The sequence below is a fragment of the Melanotaenia boesemani genome, chromosome 1 (genome assembly GCF_017639745.1).
Source record: "Melanotaenia boesemani isolate fMelBoe1 chromosome 1, fMelBoe1.pri, whole genome shotgun sequence".
In the NCBI taxonomy this organism is placed as follows: Eukaryota; Metazoa; Chordata; class Actinopteri; order Atheriniformes; family Melanotaeniidae; genus Melanotaenia; species Melanotaenia boesemani.
Window position 1 is genome coordinate 3,736,983 of NC_055682.1, and position 20,403 is coordinate 3,757,385.

The 20,403-nt window shown below is 41.4% G+C and overlaps 1 protein-coding gene across 4 annotated transcripts in view; it reads right to left on the minus strand.

The window, feature by feature from the left end:
* Positions 1–20,201, minus strand: part of LOC121629061 (SH3 and multiple ankyrin repeat domains protein 2-like) — a 302,762-nt gene extending 282,561 nt beyond the window's left edge. For all 4 annotated transcript variants that reach the window (XM_041968766.1, XM_041968841.1, XM_041968688.1 and 1 more), the window contains exon 1: positions 19,905–20,201. The gene's annotated coding sequence lies outside the window, so the exon portion shown is untranslated. The remainder of the gene's footprint in view (positions 1–19,904) is intronic.
* Positions 20,202–20,403: the final 202 nt, after the last annotated feature.

The following is a 20,403-nucleotide window of genomic DNA, read 5'->3' on the forward strand; positions in this document are numbered from 1 at the left end:
AAAAAATTATTAGGATACTTCTTCTAATAAATCACTTTAGATCAATAAAATCATTAAAGACACCTCTGAAAATATGTTTTGTTGAGCTTTTTGACCAATGTCAGGCGAGAGGAATCACGGATGTCTTTGGGATGTGAGAGTAGGGGCAGCCATAGAGAAGCTTGGTCCCCCCAGGTTCTCTACTTGGTTATTCCACATGATACTGAAGCTCGTGTTTATTAAATAAAGATGTTATTAAATTACTAATACTCTTACTCTTCTCCTCTGTTGCTCTCCGGTGGTGGAACGATCTACCAAACTCCGCAGAGTCCTTATCCACTTTTAAAAGCAAGCTAAAGACTCAGTTGTTTAAGGAGCATTTCCGCTCTAAGCTTAACTCTTCTACTATATATATATATATATATATATATATATATATATATATATATATATATATATATATATATATATATATATATATATATAATTATGCATGCATATATATATATATATATGTATGCAGTGCCTATAGAACTACATGACAGCACCTGGGTCCAACTGGACTCACAGCAGTCTGACCAACACTTGATGATGACGTCCCACCTTGTTTAAATTCCTGCTTGTGTTGTTCTGACTCTCAAATGTAAGTTGCTTTGGATAAAAGCGTCTGCTAAATGACCGTAGAATAGTAGAATAGAATATGCCTCATTTCTTCAGACATCAATCATTCAGTCCAGTTAACGACACCAAACGTGAGTCAACCACAGAATCAGCTGTTTGGTAGAGAAGATTTGTCTTATTTATCATGGACACAACCCACTTACTCAACTCTGCTGCTCATCTCACATTTTCTTTATAAATGTGGCCCCATTTAAAAGGAAATAAACAGACTTTCCATCAGTATAAGATTTTTTTACCAAGAGCTGTTGTTACGACAAAAAAAAAATCTACCAAGCATTCATTTACGACCCTTTCCAGATAAAAGAATTTAAAGATTTTAGCTTAAATTCCCAGGCATATGAAAACATTGCAAAGCAAGTTTGCTTTACCGTACAGTGTCAGCTAGCTTGGAATCAAAGCTAATGGAAGTGTTTGTGTTCAGATCAGTCCCTCACATTTCATGTCTGAGGAAGTTGGACAAAAAGTCATCCCAACTATTTCTTGCATGAACCCTCGTCTTCGTCGAAGTGATGAACGTAGGGTGTGAGTTCAAGCTGAGATAACAACATCACGACCTAATTTAAGTCTAAGCTCCTCCACTGGCTCATTAGACATCACACAACTGGTCTGCAAGAGTTTTCCTAATTTTCAGCTGTTACATAGCAACATACTGTATCACCGTTTAACTAAGGGCGAGATCAATATGCAGGGAAACCACGGCAACTTCTGCATCAGAAAAGATGAATGCACACAACTGCAACTTTTACTGCCTCCTTTATCAAATCACAAAAGCACCAAACAGATATCCAAGGTAAATTCGTGATATAGTGGTATCCATGGTGACCACATATTCATTTCACTGCTTCTGAGAAACTGGGATTTCATGGTTTTGTGACTTTGCTGTGATGTGTGGCAGGCTGGAGCTCTGATTGGTCAATCTGGAGGAGAAACTGGAGCACAAAAAAGAGTGCATCTAGAGGAAAGACCTCTCCAGTAAAAAAGCTGCAAAACTATGCAGCATTAGCAAAAGAAAAATGAAATCTGCTGACAGCATGCACTGAATGTGAGAGCAACCCAAAGCAAATGCACCACTTCACATTAATAAATTCTAGTAAACAGATTTACTGCACAGACAAAAGCTTCACAAGCCACTAGTTTTCAGAGTGCTCAGTAACTGTTTTCTTGTTGTGTAACTCCACTCAAACATATAAAAAATGCACTTTGATAACGATGGTTTGCATGTTTTAACCCTTAAAATCCCAAGGCACGTTTTTTTTTTTCACGTAAAAGCTGGAGCATTTTAATCGGTTTATGTTAACTTGTTTTTTTTTAATAAGTTTTTTTTAAAGAAACCAGTCTGTAGCAGCTGAAGCTTTTAACCCCAGTCAGCATCAGACATGATGTTTCCAGCCTCAGCTGTCAGATTGGGAGGTAAAATGATGTAAAATGAATGTATGTCTTCTTGGCTTTATTCCAGCCATAGAGGAGCATTATTTTTCTTCTTTTCACACACACATAGAACTTTCTGCTCACTGGTTGATCTTTGGCTGCTCCTGATTGGACGTTACCATCAATCTAAGCTCTCTGATTGGTGGAAAGCCTGACAGGAAGTTGCTTCATCATCATGTCCAGGTCTAAATAGAGGTCTCTTAGCAACATAGTAGTGATGGTGATGTTTTTATGATGAAATGTGATAAATAATGCTGTTAGAAAAGAACACAACACAACACAACAGAACAGAATAGAATAGAATAGAACAGAATAGAATTTTATTGTCTTTGCAACGAAAGTGCAACTAAATTACAAAGTCCTCCATTCAGTGCAAAACAGAATAAAGCATCCTCAGGAAGTACAGTCTATGCTGGGCCTTCTTCAGTAGCTCAGAGGTGTTCACAGCCCAGGTCAGGTCCTCCTCGATATGGACTACCAAAAAGCGGAAGTCCTCCACCCTCTCCACACAGTCCCGCTGATGAACAGAAAGTCTATGAAGAGCTGCCTGGTCTTTGACATGTTAATGAGCAGGTTGTTCTCTCTGCACCACCCAGTCAGCTGCTCCACCTCAGCCCTGTATGCGGACTCAGATGTGTAGAGGGTACAGAGCAGAGGGCTCAGCATGCAGCCCTGAGGGGAGCCGGTGCTGATGCTGATGGTTTATATGGTTGCCCACTCTAACCCTCTGACTGCGGTCTGACAGGAAGCTGTTGATCCACATGCAGTTGGAATGTGGAAGTCCCAGGTCACACACTAGTTTGTGAGGGAGGATGGTGATGAACGTGGAGCTGTAATCCACAAATAGCATCCGGGTGTAGTTCTCCCGCTGCTCCAGGTGGGACAGTGTGGCATGGCCAGCTGTGGCTACAGCGTCTTCCGTCGATCTGTTCGCCCTGTAGACAAACTGGTGAGGGTCGAGTGTTGTCATGGATCATTGTGGATTTACCAGAGAGTCTATGAATAAACACTACATTTTGTGGCTCGATTGTAAACCTGCTGGACGAGATATAAATGCCTGGAAAACCACCGTAGATCACCTAAATGGTAAGCTATCCATCACAATTTACCCCAGAGAGCTACACACTACCGTTCCTGAGACACTGATGATGGAAGTGAAAAAGCTCGGGGGTTCTGGCGATCTTGCAGAAGTTTACATCTTAATAGTATATTCTAATGTTTCGAAATTATGCAATCATCAATAATATTTGCATGTGACACAGAATCCCAGTGAGGAGTCTGTATTGTAAATGGCCATCTCATCCAAGAATAATAACCATCATAATGAGCATAATGATAAAGAAGTGGGCATCAACTAAGGGTCCATTTTAAAGTAACAGGGACACTAAGGATGTGCTGCAGCAATAGTTAATATTCTATATTGTGTTTATCGTACTGTACCTGAACACACCACATTGATGTTACAAACACTGATTGGTTCTAAGTGTTTTGTATTCACCGCAATGCATTATGGTATATGGATACTTAGACCCCCCCCCCCCCCCCAGGTGTACGTGTAAGATGACTGCTAACGTTCAACAATAAACGAGCCAACTTAGTACGTCCGTATCAACCTGATCATTCCTGCACGTAAACAGAAAGAACGGAGAATATGGCAAGTCAGGTCCCAAGTTGTATTTAGGTTATCTGTTATAGCACTGTATGCTGTACAGAAGAAGAAAGCACTAACCAGGAGAATGCACGTCAGAAAATTCAACAAAGATATGAGGATTCGGGATTTACTCCTCTGTTACAAGAGCCAGGGTTGGTCTGGCAGTTCTGGTGAATTCCAGTATGTATCCCTGCTTCACACACACATCAAATTAAATAAATCTAACAGCCTATCAAGTTCTGCACAATGACTCATTAACTTGACTCAGGTGTGTTGAAGCAGGCATACATGGAGACCTGCTGGATCGCAGCTCCTGTAGGACCAAACTGGTTTAAATGGATTAAATCATCCTTGTAGAATTTCTGTGGTTATAGACACAATAAGCAAGGTGTGATTGTGGAGACATAAAAACCTAAATCCATCCAAAATGTGTCACACAGAAACTAGAGCTGTCACACAAATTTAAAAAAAGAGATCTTAATACTTTTAATGGTGAAAATGTGGAATATAAACCGTATCTGTCTTTGAATGGAGAAACTGTGCATGCAGTAGCTCAGAGAAATGTCTAATTTCCATAACAGGATTAAGTTGTACTTGATTCCAGGCTGAGCCAAGGAGAGATTGGACACCGGTGAAGCTGGAGGAGACAGTGATCGTGTTGACGTTGCACCCTTTAACCAAACAGGACTACGTTGTCGTGTCGGCAACTTAATTCTCCAGTCCCAGCGGTGCACATAGCCTATTAAATCTTTAGAAGACAGCCAGAGGCGTAACTACTGGTACATGTTAACCAAAAGCAGCACACACACCCAGACACACATGCACCATCTCAGGCAGGTGAGGTACCGTGTTGCTCATTACTGTCTCACGTTTCCACAACAACAAATCAGAGAGGAACAATTGATCCTGGACGAAAAGACTGAATGTTTCTGCTTCGCAACATGAGCATTCAGTACTTTGTGTTTCGTGCTTTTATGATAAAACGTATCACGTTAAAACGTGTTAAGGTCCCAATACTTTTCAGTTTGGGCGACAGGTCCACGCGTCCGTAGTTTCAGCACCTGCAGGATGACCACCAGCTTTGTAATGTTCAGTAACTGGGTTAAATGCTGGTAAACCCCTAACATACCCCTAATAAAAAAATAAATAAATACTAAGAAAAAATTTCAAATATAAATAAAAGAATATATACAATTAAACAAAATAAAATTAAATATTTAATAAATGAATAGCAGTAAATATATGAAGATAAAAGATAATTAAATATGGAAGTAAATAAGATGTGACTGCTCCACAAGGAAGACAATATTTACTGAATTTTACTTCTAGTCATGGTTCAGTGTTTAGTTTCATCTACTAATGGTCAGGGCACAAAAGATGATCGTCATGTTTTGATTGTAACACATTCTAGGATTCACCCTCCCGTCTTTTCAACCAGCTCACAGCTGCTGTGGTTTGAATTTGTGAAGGACTTCCTGGGCTTTTCAATCAAAAATTAAATGTTTGCTTAGAGCCTAAAATCAAAGTCCCCAGCCAGAACCAAAGTCAGATCCAAACAGGAATCAAGACAGTTCTGCATTGAGCAGATCTTTACTAAACCTTTGAAAACACAACAACGTCTGGGACCTCACTGGAACGTTGCCATCTGTTCTGTTGGGTCCAAGGGAACTAAACACTTGAGCAAATGAGTCAGAACAGCCTTCATTCTTGGTGTGAAAGATTCAACAAGTGGTGGAAACCTTCCTCAGAGGTTTTCTCCATGTTGACATGACAGCATCACACAGCTGCTGCAGGTTTGTCGGCTGCATCCATGATGAGAATCTCCCGTTCCACCACATCCCAAAGCTGCTCTACTGGACTGAGATCTGGTGGCTGTTGGAGTCCAGTGAACTCATTAATAATAATATTGGATTAGATTTATACATCGCTTTTTCAAAGCACCCAAAGCGCTTTGTATCCATCATTCATTCACTCCTCACTCATACCTGGTGATGCTACTTGTGTAGCCACAGCTGCCCTGGGGCAGGCTGACGGCAACGTGGCCCACGACCTCGGGGTGAGGTGTCTTTCCCAAGGACACAACGACAGATGACTGGGGGAGTGGGAATCAAACCGCCAACCTTCCAGTCATTGGATGACCCGCTCTACTGCCTGAGCCACTGCTGTCATTGTCATATTCTGGAAAGCAGGTGGATATGATGTGAGCTTTGTGACATGGTGTAATATTTGGTACTAAGGGGACCAAAGTGGGCCAAGAAAACCTCCCCCCACCATTACACCAGCAGCAGCCTGAAGCGTTGATCCAAGGCAGGATGGATCCATGTTTTCATGATGTTTCCAGCAGATTCTGAGCCTAACATCTGAATGTGGAGCTGAAATGGAGACTCATCAGACCAGCAACGTGAGTCTGTGTTTTTCACAATGACTAAATGCTGCCATGTGATTGGCTGATAACATATCTATGTTAACAATATCTTAACAAGAAGATTAACTGAAAAAGTGGCTATAGCTGTCAAACCCAGCATAATTAACCAATTAATACCCTTTTCTCTGTTTGAACCTTTAGCAAGAATCATTAGGCTTTAAGTTAGTATCATAGTAGCTAAAGTCTCATTCAAAGAGTTTCTTTTATAGCTAAACACACATCCAACCAGACGCATATGTCAGTACCTCACTTACCCTCCACTGTGCTCAACAAGTTGCATAAGACAAAGACGAGCAGCTCATTAAGCCAGCATGAGTCCCGACTGCATCGGAGTACGTCACAGATCAGTCTGAGATGACGTGGGCGTGATGGGGGATCCCTGCCAAGATTAAACATCTGGTTTCTTCATCCCAACAATGTGAGCCCTAGCAGGTGGAGGCCGCAGCGCGCCTGGGAGCGAGAACAGCGAGGAGGAGGGAGATGCACCACAGCCTGGCGTCCACCTCCTCCCTCCCAACTTTTGCTTGTCTGTGGATCACATCTCTATTTCATGGCTTCCCGTCCCCCTCATTTGCTCTCTCCTACTCTCCCTGTGCGAACACCTCGGGGCTGACAAGACAGACTCAGAAGCCCCCCTCCTCCCAGTTTGACTTTGATCATTACAGTCCCAAACACACATTCTGTTGCCCCCTCCCTGGGTGTTGTGTCATAACAGAGATAAATGTAGCGCAGGAAAAGGGCTGAGCTCTCTGGAGATCAGAGGCCCAATGTGTACTAGATATTTGCTATTCTGTGTGATACTCTTACGTTTGTCTTTACGGTGGTGGGTTGCAGCGTGATTTGTCCTCCGACTTCCTGGAATTCGTCAGAGAGACTTCACATCACCCAATTTTAAAGTTTCTTATTTATAGCGGCTGCGTGAAGTCTGATTACTGGAGAAAACGCCATGCCTGCTGCAGATTTTACACAAAAAGTGGTGAATATGAATATTGGAAAACCTGCTAAAAGCAGATTGAAACTTTACTGGAGGTTAAACCTCCCAGATAGGGACAGACTGGCCATACTGGGCATTTTCCTGTGAAGCAATGTGTCATTTCAGTTATATCTTTTATTTAAACCCAGCTGGAAAATTCTTTCTCTGCATTTAACCCATCCTAGTTTCTAAAAGCAGTGGGCTGCCAGGCCAGATTCCAGAGCCTGGGGAGCAGTTGTAGAGGTGCGCGGATGGGATATTTTTTCATCCGCAACCCAACGCAAAATTTCACAATCCGTCCGCTATCCATTTGCACCCAAGTTTTTGACCAATTTTCAAAACCGCACCCGCCCGCAACCCGCCGATTGATTTTAGGTCTACAGGTGATAAGTGGGCCACAATAATGCTGGCAATAGCCTACAAGCAAACTGGCACATAGCAAACAAACTGTGAAGCCTCGATAAGACTAGCTCATTCATTCCAAAATTATTTCCACCGCACAGCGTGCACGTTCACATTCTTAATTGTCCATATAGCAACCCCAAAAACGTATAGGCCTATTGCACCCCAAAGCTTGTCTTGACGGAGGAAAGCTGTCAAGGTGTTTGTGGAGGTTTGGGGTTTGACACAAGTGTGATGCACCATGTTAGACGTACCCGTCTTATGACTGTCATAAACATAGACAGCTTCACAGCTTTTGCATATGACATAACCTGCACTGGTGTCATCCTGATTCACCACCTCGAAAAATTTGTCCCAGGCAGCACTTTTTCGTCCTTCTTTTTCTTTGGTTTTTAGTTCTCCACTTTTAAGTTTGTCACGTACCACTTTCGCTGGCGTTGCCATCTCTGTTCTCTGATCTGATCTCTGGTCCAAACAAAGCAGCATGCGTAGAGCAAGTAAGCTACTAGGCCAAATTACTGCCTGATGAAAAGTGTGCTCAATTTTTCGAACTTAGGCTAACATATGAACAACGTAGGCGATATAGGCCTATATATATAGTTTTTCATTTGATAGTTCAACCGCCACCCGCCCGAATTTAATTAAAATATTATTTTTCGTCATGTCACCCGCCCGACCCGCGGATTAGCTGCGGAGTCCGCAGCTGTAACCGCCATCCGCGCATCTCTAAGCAGTTGGGGGTCAAGGGGCTTACCTCTGCCATCCTCTGTAACCACAAGGCTACCGCTACCTTATTTGGGCCAACACAGTTTATTGATCCACAAAACTTGATAGATCGGTGTTCAAATTTTTAACACCTCTTCCTTTCCGTGTGGTTCTTGTGCCTGAGTAATTTATTCATCCAGCTATTCAGCACATAACTTTCTTTCCTGACCACGGGCCCATGAAACACGTTGATCTGCAGCCCAGTGGTTCTCTTCTTATTGGACACCTGTATGAACCAATCAGATACTTTAAACCCTTTCTGGTTCTGTACCAGTGGCTGCAGCTACTCATCTGAACCAAGGAGAAAATAATGGAGAGAAGATGCAGGAAACTGCATGATTTTTATTTATTTATTTATTTTAAGAAGGTGCCAACTGTTTTCCACAGCAGGACCTTCATCAGCTGCTGTGGATGATGAGGATGATGTTTATGATGATGGAAGAAGCTGCACTGCTTTCGCATCACTGAGGTTCTGTTCTGAGTAAAAAGACCCAGTAAACCCAGTAAGTTTGACCCATACGAGAAGTGAACATGCTCACAGTTAGCATGTTGCTGTTGGTTTTAAAGTTGTGATGAAATGATGAAAACACGTCCATAAAATAGCTGTTTTATTACCACGTTAGCTTGTCTTCTTACATTTATGACATTAACTGATGACGTCAAAGTTTCCAACAAGAGAACAGCTGGTGAACTGGTTGTGTTGGCTGGTGAACTGGTTTTGTTGGCTGGTGAACTGGTCGTGTTGGCTAGTGAACTGGTCGTGTTGGCTGGTGAACTGGTCGTGTTGGCTGGTAAACTGGTCGTGTTGGCTGGTGAACTGGTCGTGTTGGCTGGTGAACTGGTTGTGTTGGCTGGTGAACTGGTCGTGTTGGCTGGTAAACTGGTCGTGTTGGCTGGTGAACTGGTTGTGTTGGCTGGTGAACAGGTTTTGTTGGCTTGTTGCCTGGTGAACTGGTTGTGTTGGCTAGTGAACTGGTCGTGTTGGCTGGTGAACTGGTCGTGTTGGCTGGTGAACACGTTTTGTTGGCTTGTTGCCTGGTGAACTTGTCGTGTTGGCTGGTGAACTGGTCGTGTTGGCTGGTGAACTGGTTGTGTTGGCTGGTGAACACGTTTTGTTGGCTTGTTGCCTGGTGAACTTGTCGTGTTGGCTGGTGAACTGGTCGTGTTGGCTGGTGAACTGGTTGTGTTGGCTGGTGAACTGGTTGTGTTGCCTGGTGAACTGGTTGTGTTGGCTGTTTAAAGAAGCAGATCTTAAAATATATATAAAATCATCTTATTGAAAGTGATGATTTTTAACCATCATTCATCAACTTTAACAGTGAGTCAGCAGATTCAGAATTTCTTTATTAGCCCGTTATTGGTTGTTGGCTGGTAGTCGGATAGTTTTGGGCCAGAATGTGTTCGAGGCAGCTTCTGTGTAGCTGTTTATGGACAATATAAGATTTCTATCAATTTATATTTTTGTCAGCATATTACTGATACAGCTGTTTGTCTCTTTATCAGAGAATCCAGTAATTCTGGACATGACTGCATCATTATGTTAAAAGAAAAAAATCTCCATTCAAGCTTTAGCTGTTCTAATATTTATCACTGTGCATTAATGTGTTCACTCTCACTGGTTCCTGCTGCATCCTCAACTGGTTTTCACTCCCAGTTATACTAATATATGCACTTGAGTAAGCCCTGTGTATGTTTGGAAGAGATTCTGACCCACATTACCTGCTCCCACTTGACTGAACTGAGAAGTTGAAAATAAAGAAGGGAAAGAGTCTACATCATCACCACAGCAACGGAGCGGGCCTGTAATCAGGTTTACATTTACATTTTATACAGTAGCAGCATCCAGGTCACTGCCTTCCAGAAATACACTCTTAAATCATGAGAGGACGAGAGAACAGCTGATGAATGACCCCTGTCGACCCCTGACCCTATTCAGATAACCATCAGTAAAGGGAAGCACGTCCACGTAATGAATTCAGGTTGAATCAGCCTCTGCTTGGTCCACCCAAAAAAAAAGAGGCTGGAAGGGGGATAAATTAATATTTCTGACAAATCTTTAAAGTTAACCATGCACCACACACACACACACACACACACACAAACGCACACTCACACACATACACACGAAGGCAGCAGCTGTGTGGTGTAAAACCATCAAGCATTAATTAAACATCTCTCTGTAAATGAGACGGTCCACCCACATGCGCTTACACCTGACATTTAGGTAAATGCCAGCCCCCCGTCACTCAGTCTGGATGTCATGGATGAGAGACGCTGTGGTCCAAATTATACAGTTTCATGAAATCCTGGCGCTGCATCAGCCGCCACGTCTCACCTGAAATACGAGATTTATTCAGAAGACTACGTCCATCTGCAGAAGATACGCGGCTTCTTCTGCTACGGTGGCCGGTGGGCATCATATTTCTGAAGGAAAACAATCAGACAGAGTTTATACAAAGTCCACATGATCTGAGGCTGCTGGGTAGGTCTCAGATTGGCCAAGATATTTAACCGGTTTCTGAGCATGAAGAGGCTAGATCTGGACAATTACGAGTTTCAGTCCTTTTTTAATGAAGCTGGTAATGAAATAATGAAGCAACTATTTCTACGGCTGATTTATCCTTCATTTGAAGATTTTCTGCTTTTCTGATTTATTATAGTAAACTGAAATCTTTTTTGTGTTTGACGACTGACGAGATGAAACAAGAAGTTTAAGGACATCATGTTGTTTTGTTCAGTATTTTATTTGAGGTGTAACGATCAATCAACCTACATTAATACATCAATCCAACATTACTGATCCAAACTGAATGCATGATCAGAAATGGACACAGTGATTATCTGAGACAGAACATGTGGTATGGTTTCACTTTCCTTTCTTCTAATAGCCAAAATATTAAATGTGGATATCTTAAAGGGATGGCACTTAACTAAGATAAAGTCAGACTGTACTAATTGGTTATTATAACTAAGTTTTATTTGCTTTGAGACACCAAATAGTAGGATGGTTTATACCAGGGATCCTCAATCCTGGTCCTCAAAAGCCGGTGTCCTGCAGGTTTTGAAGTTTCCCTGCTGCAACACACCTGATGCAAATCAGTGGGTAATTAGCAGACTTGTGCAGAGCTTGATGTCAGGATCTGAGACAGCTGGGAAACTTTAAACACCTGCAGGAAACCAGCCCTCCAGCACCAGAACTCCTTGCTGATACTATATCCTACTTTGGATTAGATAACATTAGATTAGCACCTGTGGAAATACAGTACCAGGCAAAAGTTTGGACACCATTAAATGGGAAGGCATGTCCAAACTTTCGGCTGGTAGTGCATGTGAATGACCATCTATTTCTACAGGTAGGTACACCTGGCTATGAGCAAAACTTGTTAAAACTGATTGGTGGATTATTTCTGTGTTGTATCAAGGCCTCTTGCTAATGAATTTTAAACTTTTGGAAAGTCGTTTTTTGCCCCCTTTTAAATGGAGCCACATTGTAAGAGAAGAAGAGTTGAGTATGTCCAAATATTACCAAATATTCTCTACCAAACAGCTGATTCTGCTGTTTTGAGCCTCTGGTACCCCAGATGATGACAGCCTGATTCCTGATTGTCGTCACCTGTGAACATGGACCATGTTACAGCAGTCAGTTTGATCGTAGTGTGGAGAAGACGTGGAGAAGGATATGCTGATTGTAATATGAGTGTAATATGTAACTGTAGAAAAGTGACATTCGGTGCAGTTTAATTCTTTGTTTTTTCTCTTGCTATAACAGCATTTGATTTTTAAAATAAGGAAAGCCTGTAGAAAATGTTTTTAATTGAAATTACTCTGGAAAAAGTGCATATAAAGCCATAAGAAATAAATGCAACAGATCTGAACAGACTTTTTTTTTTAAATTAATGATTAATGTGCAAAAACATTTTGTGAAAAAATCGTGCCAGAGAATCGTGATCTAAGTTCTGAGCAAAAAATTTGTGATTCACATTTTATTTCTGAATCGTGCAGCCCTATTTTAGATGATGTAGACATTTTAAAGATCAATATACAGAAGGTGCTGCAGATAAGATCTAAATGTCTGAGTTCAGGAATAAAACCATATTTTGATGTAATTTTTTATTTGATATGAATGGAAGTGGTTGTGTAAAATCAGTTGGCTCCAGTTTGATCACTGGATCCTGAATCAGAACTAACTGAAATATCACAGCAGAATTTATGATAACATTAAATCAAATATGGGATTTATATCACTACTAAATACTTCATCTGTAATAATCAAGGTAACTGAGAGATTAATCTGTCAAAAAAAGCATTATTATAACAACACAGATAAAACATCCAAAGTCAATGTAACCCAAAATAAACCTGACAGCATCTTCATTTCTTAATCCAATAATACTGTGTTCAGTGTTTGTGTAAAAACTGGGATAATCTAAGTCTCCAAATATCAAACTAAAAATAATTTTCAACAAGCTCCCAATGATGTGAAAAGCTTCACAAAAAGCAAACTGACTCAGCAAGTCAAGAGCTGAAATGGACCAGGTGCTGAGCCCTTAATGCCGCTCAAATTAATTTATGTTCCCAACACAGAGCAGCTAAAATCTGAGTCATTTTACAGGCATCCGGGTACCACTGTGGGACTCAGTGGCAGTGGAAAAGAAGAAGTTGTTCTAAGACAAATACAGTCACATAAAACATGTTTTTATGAATGAACAGACACACAAGTGGAGGCTTTGCCTGCTGTCAGTGACAGACGGAGCCGCAAGGTGCAGAAAAAGTTAATACAGTCAATGTGCTGCGCGTGTCGGAAGGTGTTTTCATGCTGTTTTACATCAGCGTTTCAAAGATTTCACAAACAAACTGAGCGCTGTGTTCAAGTGAAGCAAATCTGCATTCCAACCTCGTTGCCATTTTCTTCCAGTGAAGCCGTGACATACAAGAAAGGTATCGCTTACAGCGTTAACTATGCTGTACTTGGCAGTCATAGCAACTCATCAGCCACTTTTTCAGCTCCACCTGTTGGAGAACCTCTGAGGAAGGTTTCCACCACCTGCTTCCATCTATAACAACAAGAATGAAGGCAGTTCTGGAGGAAAAAAAGGTTCAGCTCGGTACTAGAAGGTGAGCCTGATCAAGTTGACAGTATGTCCAAATATTTGCTGTCCAGAACTGCTGTTCGTCTTGGTCATGACAACCCTGAAAAGTTGACTTTAGCTTTGATTCTAAAGAGTTCATTCTCCTTGTTAGGAGTCTTTTTTAGCAGCGTGACTTTGAGTCAGCTTCCCTCAAGCCCTCACTGGAGGAGAAAACCATGTTATGCTTTAAATTTTACTGCACATCATATGCCTGAGACAAAACCACTGAATCAGCAGAAAAACTAAATTATCACCTGATCTTTCAACAAAAATGTACCTCTACTTTCACTAAATTGCTTTTCTGCACACTGACAGGTCCTGTCATGTAAACACTGAAGATAACTGGAACATTAAAAGCCTGTTGTTTAATCATGTAACTGTGGCTAAACTGGAAACATAAAAAGTACCAGACTTGTGTTAAACATTTACCACTGCTGGGCCTAAAGTAGCTGTAAGATTACGCTGCTTTCCTCTTTTTAAGGAATGATCAACTTAAAGTTTATTAAATCTGATTTTACGCCTCACTCTCACCATCTTTTCTTTTTTTTACCTAAATAATCTCTAATCACCAGAGCTCATCTCTGCAGCTCCTGACTGATTAAACACATTTACCAGGTCTGCATAAGTTTCAATAGATGGTTTGATCAGCCATAAACCAGAGCAGGTTCACATGCATCCACAATGATCCCAATGTTATGGGAAGTCCTAAAACCAGGACAACCAGTAATCAGATGATTTTACTTGATGATTTCTATGTGTGAGTCAGAACCATCTTTCTGCTCAGACCTTTTAAATGTCACAATGACTGTGACAGTAATGATACAGGGAAAAAAAAGCCTTGCCACCAGTGAGACAGCTGTTTCAGGGTCCTTAGACTCCAAAAAAAAATCCTATAAAATCACACAATTCTGATCCTTTAAAAAATTTTAAAAACAACTGTGCATAAAATAAATGTTACCATCAATCAATGATCCATCCCAGGACTTGATGATAATAATAATTGCTCACTAAGGTGCATTTTATGGGAATTATTTCAGTTTTTTTATTTGTGAAATAGGATCCATTTAATAATTATGAGATACATAATCCGATTGGTTGACTAGTCATTTTAATAGTCATGACTAATCGACCTTCAGAATAGTGATTATTTGCAGCCCCACTAGCAAGCAGCTAGATGAGGCAGAGGCTAGGCTGTTAACAGTTGACAACTCTGCTGCAGGACAAGAGCTGATGATTGCGGAGCTGGAAAAGCAGGTCAGCTCCCTGAGAGAGTTTAGATATGCCCGAGAACTACAACAGGCGCCTAAACATTCAAATTGTCGGCTTGGTGGAGGATACGGAGACTGGACAGTCGATTGAATTTTTCGAGTCATGGCTACCTTGGGTACAGTGGGAGCTGGGTGGCAGCCAGAGACGGGAGAGGCCCCGGAGAAGACACAGGACACGCTGGACAGACTACATCTCTCGGCTGGCCTGGGAACGCCTCGGGATCCCCCCGGACGAGCTGGTGAATGTGGCCGGGGAGAGGGCAGTCTGGGTTTCCCTGCTAAGGCAGCTGCCCCCGTAACCCAACTCCGGATAAGCGGCAGAAAATGGAAAGGCTACCGCGTGTCCTGAAGATGACTACAAAAACCAGCCGCATAAAGCTGGCCCATCGTACCCTCACATCTAAGCCAGGCCCAAACAACAGCCCCAGGTCGCTGCTGCTGTGATTCCACAAGTTCAGAGACAAACGGGGGGTTATGGATGCGCCACGCCGGTTGAGCCAGGACGGTGGCTAAATATACAATGGATCCAGGGTCTCTTTATACAGCGATTTCTCCTCGTCAGTGATGAAGAAGCACAAGGTGTTTGACGTGGTGAAACAGCGGCTGCGAGAAAAAGGGATGATGTACGCCATGCTGTTCCCGGCTACTCTGCAGGTGATACATGAAAGAAGTTTTCCTCCCCGGAGGAAGTACTTGCTTTTATTGATTCTCTGCCTGGATGATAACAGAATTCAGAGCTCTGTTGGCACCATCTGAGTTCCTTCAAATTTCCACCTGTCACTTCCCTCCCTTCTAGGTTAGCGAGGGAGCTTAGTAATACATGTCATGATACTGGTTATTCTGATGTGTGAAGGCAGCTTCATCCTACCGATTTGGAGTTCACTTTTTTTCCTGCCCTACATAAAAGTCATACCAGAACTGACTATTTCTTCATCCTCTCCTCTAAAATGTCACTTGTTTTATTATGCTCCATAGGCAATATTTTGTTATGAGACCACACCCCCCTTTACTTGGTATATTTTTTCTCTGCAGTTAGGGCACTCTCGCAGTGTTGGAGATTTCCGTCTTATCTCCTTAAAGATGACAAGTTTATCTCCTACTTTACCTCTGAAACTAAGATTTTTTATTCTATCAAGTCATCATCCACAGAAATTTCCTCTGTCCTTTGGGAAATATGTAAAATATACTCCCGTGGACTGATCATGTCCTTTGTTGCATCCAAAAGACGTGGGAAGAATGATCAGCGTAAGCTTCTTGAATCTCAACTAGCTGAACTTGAGAAGAATCACATATCTAGCCCAAGCTCTTGTATGCTTGAGGAACTGTTAGCTGCACGTGCTGCTTTGAATACTTTTTTGATTCAGAGTGATGGAGAGTTAGAAGTACTGAACATCAGATTCTACCAGCTTGCATCTCACCTGCGAGTGATTGCAAGCTGGTGCAACCATGACCCATCCTCGATTTTGGCATGATATAGAATCCTTCCAGTCTAAATGTCCCTTGTTGAATCTATTGTTCCTGAACAACCCTGAATCTATCAAAAAGCTGTGCTCTAACCCTATTACTCTCAGTACTATCAGAGCCTGGAGATCCATCCGTTCCATAGAAGGCCACTCTAAGCTAACATCTCCTCTCACTCCTATTCTTGATAACCCTGACTTCCTGCCAGACTGTAATGACCAGGGCTTTAAGGTGTGGAGCTCCCAAGGTCTGAAGAAAATTGGTGATGTATTTAAAGACCAGATTTTACTGTCCTTTCAGCAGTTACAGTTTGGCCTATTAAATCAAGGTGAGTTCTATAGATATTTACAAATCAGACATTTTATTGTTGAATATTTCACCTTAATGACTAACAACACTGTCATGTGTGGAGAAGGCCCTGTCTTTAAGGATTAGCAAAAAATGTGTGTCTGCTTTTTACAGAGCCCTGAACTCTAATTCCTCTCTTACCTCACAAGCTACCAAGCAAGCATGGGAGAAAGACCTTGCGGTTGCTACTGATGATGATGAGTGGCAGGAGGTCTGGTCCCTGGCCATGAAAATTTCTGAATGTAACCGTACTAAATCCATTCAGTTCAGAATTGTACATCACATGCTGGACGCTACTACCTCCCCGCTCTGCTGGAAATGCAGTTTTGAAACTGATAATTATGTTCACTGTCTCTGGTCATGTGTTAAGCTACAAAGATAATGGTTTAGTATTGTCAACGAACTGAACACTACTCATGGGGTCTCAATACGGATGGACCCTTTGTGCTTGATACTTGGCCTCCCAGATGGTCAAATCACTAACAGTAAACACAGGAGACTTTTTAATATGCTGACTTTTGCTGCCAGGAAAAATATTCTACTCTTTTGGGCACAGAATGATGTTTCAACAAATAAATCAGGTCATAACATCATCATGGACTGCATTCCTTGTGAATACATGTCTTGTATGTTCCACTCTAATATAGACGCCTTTTACAGGGTCTGGGACCCTTACTTGTAGTATATTGGGCTCATGCTCTCATCTTCTTTGCTTTATGGATTTCCCAGATCAGTCTAGCCTACTCCTGTGGCTCGTTCTAAAGTATTCACTATCTAACAAATGCCTCTCGGCCTTGCTCTGTTTGGACCCTCGGTATTGACCGTCACTGCCATATTGTCTTGCCTTGCTGTGGTAGCTTGTTAAGAATAAGGCTGAATGGAAATTGTGCCCGCTGTGTTTCATTTTTTGTTCTTATTTTTTCTTTTTTACCCTTCTTCTGTTGTACCCACACATTTATACTCTACTGCTCTCCTTTCCTGTCGTGTCTGAGCTGTTTATTTGTTGAAAAATGTAATTATATATATATATATATATATATATATATATAAAACTCTAATTATTATTTTATATGTTTTAAAGGTTATTAACTCATTTGAGGGACTATTAAGGCGAAACCAAACATGTCAGGCTCAGTTTGGCTCTTTTCTGAGAGGAGTCAAACCAGCTCAGCTTATGTGCTTTGTCTCCTTCTCTTAGAGAGTTTAAGATCTTTGCTGATTTCTGGGAGCTTGTAAAGCCAAATAACCATGACAATACAAATACTTGTTTGTTAGAGTTAAAAGTCTCTCCTTTTGTGGAATTAACATATATCAGCTCTTATGAAGACCTAATGGAAGACGTAAAAATAGAATAAGAATTTTATGATGTAATCAAATAGAAACGATCCAGGTACAATCACCTGTCATCGCTTCTCTGCAACCATTATCAATATTTCATTTTAAATCATCCATCAGTGACAGGTAATTCAGTCATATCATCATGCGTCCAGATGAAGAGTCAAATCCTGAGCCTTCTGATGACAATCACAGAACCAATAACTTCAGAACCATGTTGCCTAAATAAAAACTTGACTCATTCATCACCTGGTGCAGACTGGCTGCTGCCAACAGAGAAGACCAAACTGTAGCTGTTTGCTGATGACAAGGCAGCAGATGTGACATTCATGAACGAATCGATTATTTTGAACGGCTCTTTTAAATTAACCAAGAGAACTAAGTTGCACCTACGAGCTGTTCATTTTTATCTACAAATTCTCTACTCTGGCTTCACGTGACATGCATGTGCAATTATGGGAGTCGCTCCAGTGACGTGACGCATCTGTGGACAGAAAGTATTGATCAGAAACAAATAATGAGTTTTTTCAAAAATGTTAACTAAAAATCACACTCATGACTGCTCAGGTTTATTAGCTTTTTATTAATATTTTTCCTGTATTTTTTAATCATGTACAGTAGATCTTCGTCTTCTTCTTATTATTATTATAATTATTATTATTATTAATTATTATTATTATTATTATTATATTATATTGTGAATTTATTTAATAATTTATTTATTTTACTTTGTACTAAAATGTTCTTGTGAGAAAACTTTTGGAGTAGAGTTGTTTTGGAGTTAATTGCAGCCTGCTTAGTTTTAGTTGTGCTACAATGTTTTTTTGGTGAGCGAAAATCCAAAATAGAGATCATCCTGTCAAAGCATGGAGATCTGGAGCCACATTATAGGAAAAAAAACACAAGTCAAATGAAATTCTAACCAATATTCCACAATAAGTCCCACCAACAAAGTATATATTGATGGTTGTGTAAATCTGTATTATTCTGATACAAATATATTATATTGTTCAGAGATTATAAACCTAGCAGAGCTCTTAGATCCAAAGACTCTGGTCAACTAGTCCAAACCAGAGTCCAGACTAAACATGGAGAAGCAGCATTTAGCTGTTATGCTGCAAACAAATGGAACAAACTGCCAGTGGAGATTAAACTTTCACCAAATGTAGACATTTTTAAATCCAGGTTTAAAACATTTCTTTTCTCATGCGTCTATGCATGAAATCTGCACGGTAACTTTTTTTAACTTATCTTGCTTTTAATCATTTTAATGTAATTTATTATTTTATTGTGATTATGTGTTGATGCCTTTTACTATTCTAAATATCTGTAATGTCTTTGTTTTATGTAAAGCACTTTGAATTGTCCTGTACATGAAATGTGTTATACAAATAAACTGCCTTGCCTTTAATTGCTACCAGCGATTATTTAAGTTCCTTTTAAAGAGCCACAAATCCCATCTTTGCTTCAAACTTTTCCCTCATGCCGCGCACTCTCCTGAAAACTCCAAATCTCCCATTTCTACACCCTCCGAAACAATCTGAGTGTTTTAATCAGCAGCGCTGCAAACACCAGTAACAAAGCCCAGATGACTGCTCCAGTGTGTGCAGCTCATTACTCCTCAAGTGCCACTCAGCTTGCTCCAGCACTACCTCAATCAATTCACTATCCCTTACACCTGCTTGTTACATCAAGTTGCCCTACGGGGAAATAACAAAAAACGCCAATTCAGCATTATTATACTCTGCATAGTTTCCCCAGCGGTCATGTCCTCTGCTTGGTTTAAACACCAGTCGCTTGACTCGCCAGACAGAGATGATTCAGACCCTGACAACCAAACCAAAAAGTTGTTTGGTGGTTTTACCCGACATAAAAATTGGGGTTTGTCATGAAGTAATCGATTCACTTGCGGATGCTCTGGGTGTTGAATGAGATCACTCAAAGACAAATAGCAAACATCATCTAAAGGCTGCAAGAAAAGTAGAAAGAGATGCTGCGAACTCCATGAGAAAGTGCATGCAGAGCTATAGAGGCTGCAGGACTTTACAATAAAATTTACCTTGGAAGTGATTCTGGTTCCTCTGTATCTCTGAAAGCGTTATTCCTTCCCGTTTCTAATGTCTCCTAAAGCCGCGTCATGGCTCCGGCTCTGCGGGCGCACCGCGGACGGAGGAGCGGCTCTGCCGGGGAAAACTTCCAGTCAAAGTGCGGAGGAAAACGCGGGCAGGAGGAGGAGAGGAGGACGGACCGAGCGCTTTCCACCTGATCTCCTGGGGAGGGAGAAACCCGAGAACCTCCGCGCTGAAATTCAATACGAGGCGGCGACAGCCACTGCGCGCGGGCCCGAGCAGCACGTCTCCCCGCCTGCCACGGAACACTGAGCCGGTGGGGAGGAGGGGAGGGGAGGGGGTGTATTACAGAGACACCAAGCGAGCGCCTTCCGACAACACAGGTGGATGCGTGTGTGTGGAAATCTCTCCTTTTTTTCACCCGTACAAACCAAGAGCAAAAATCATCCACGAAATTCCGCACGCAAGATTTAAAAATGTGAAATTTCA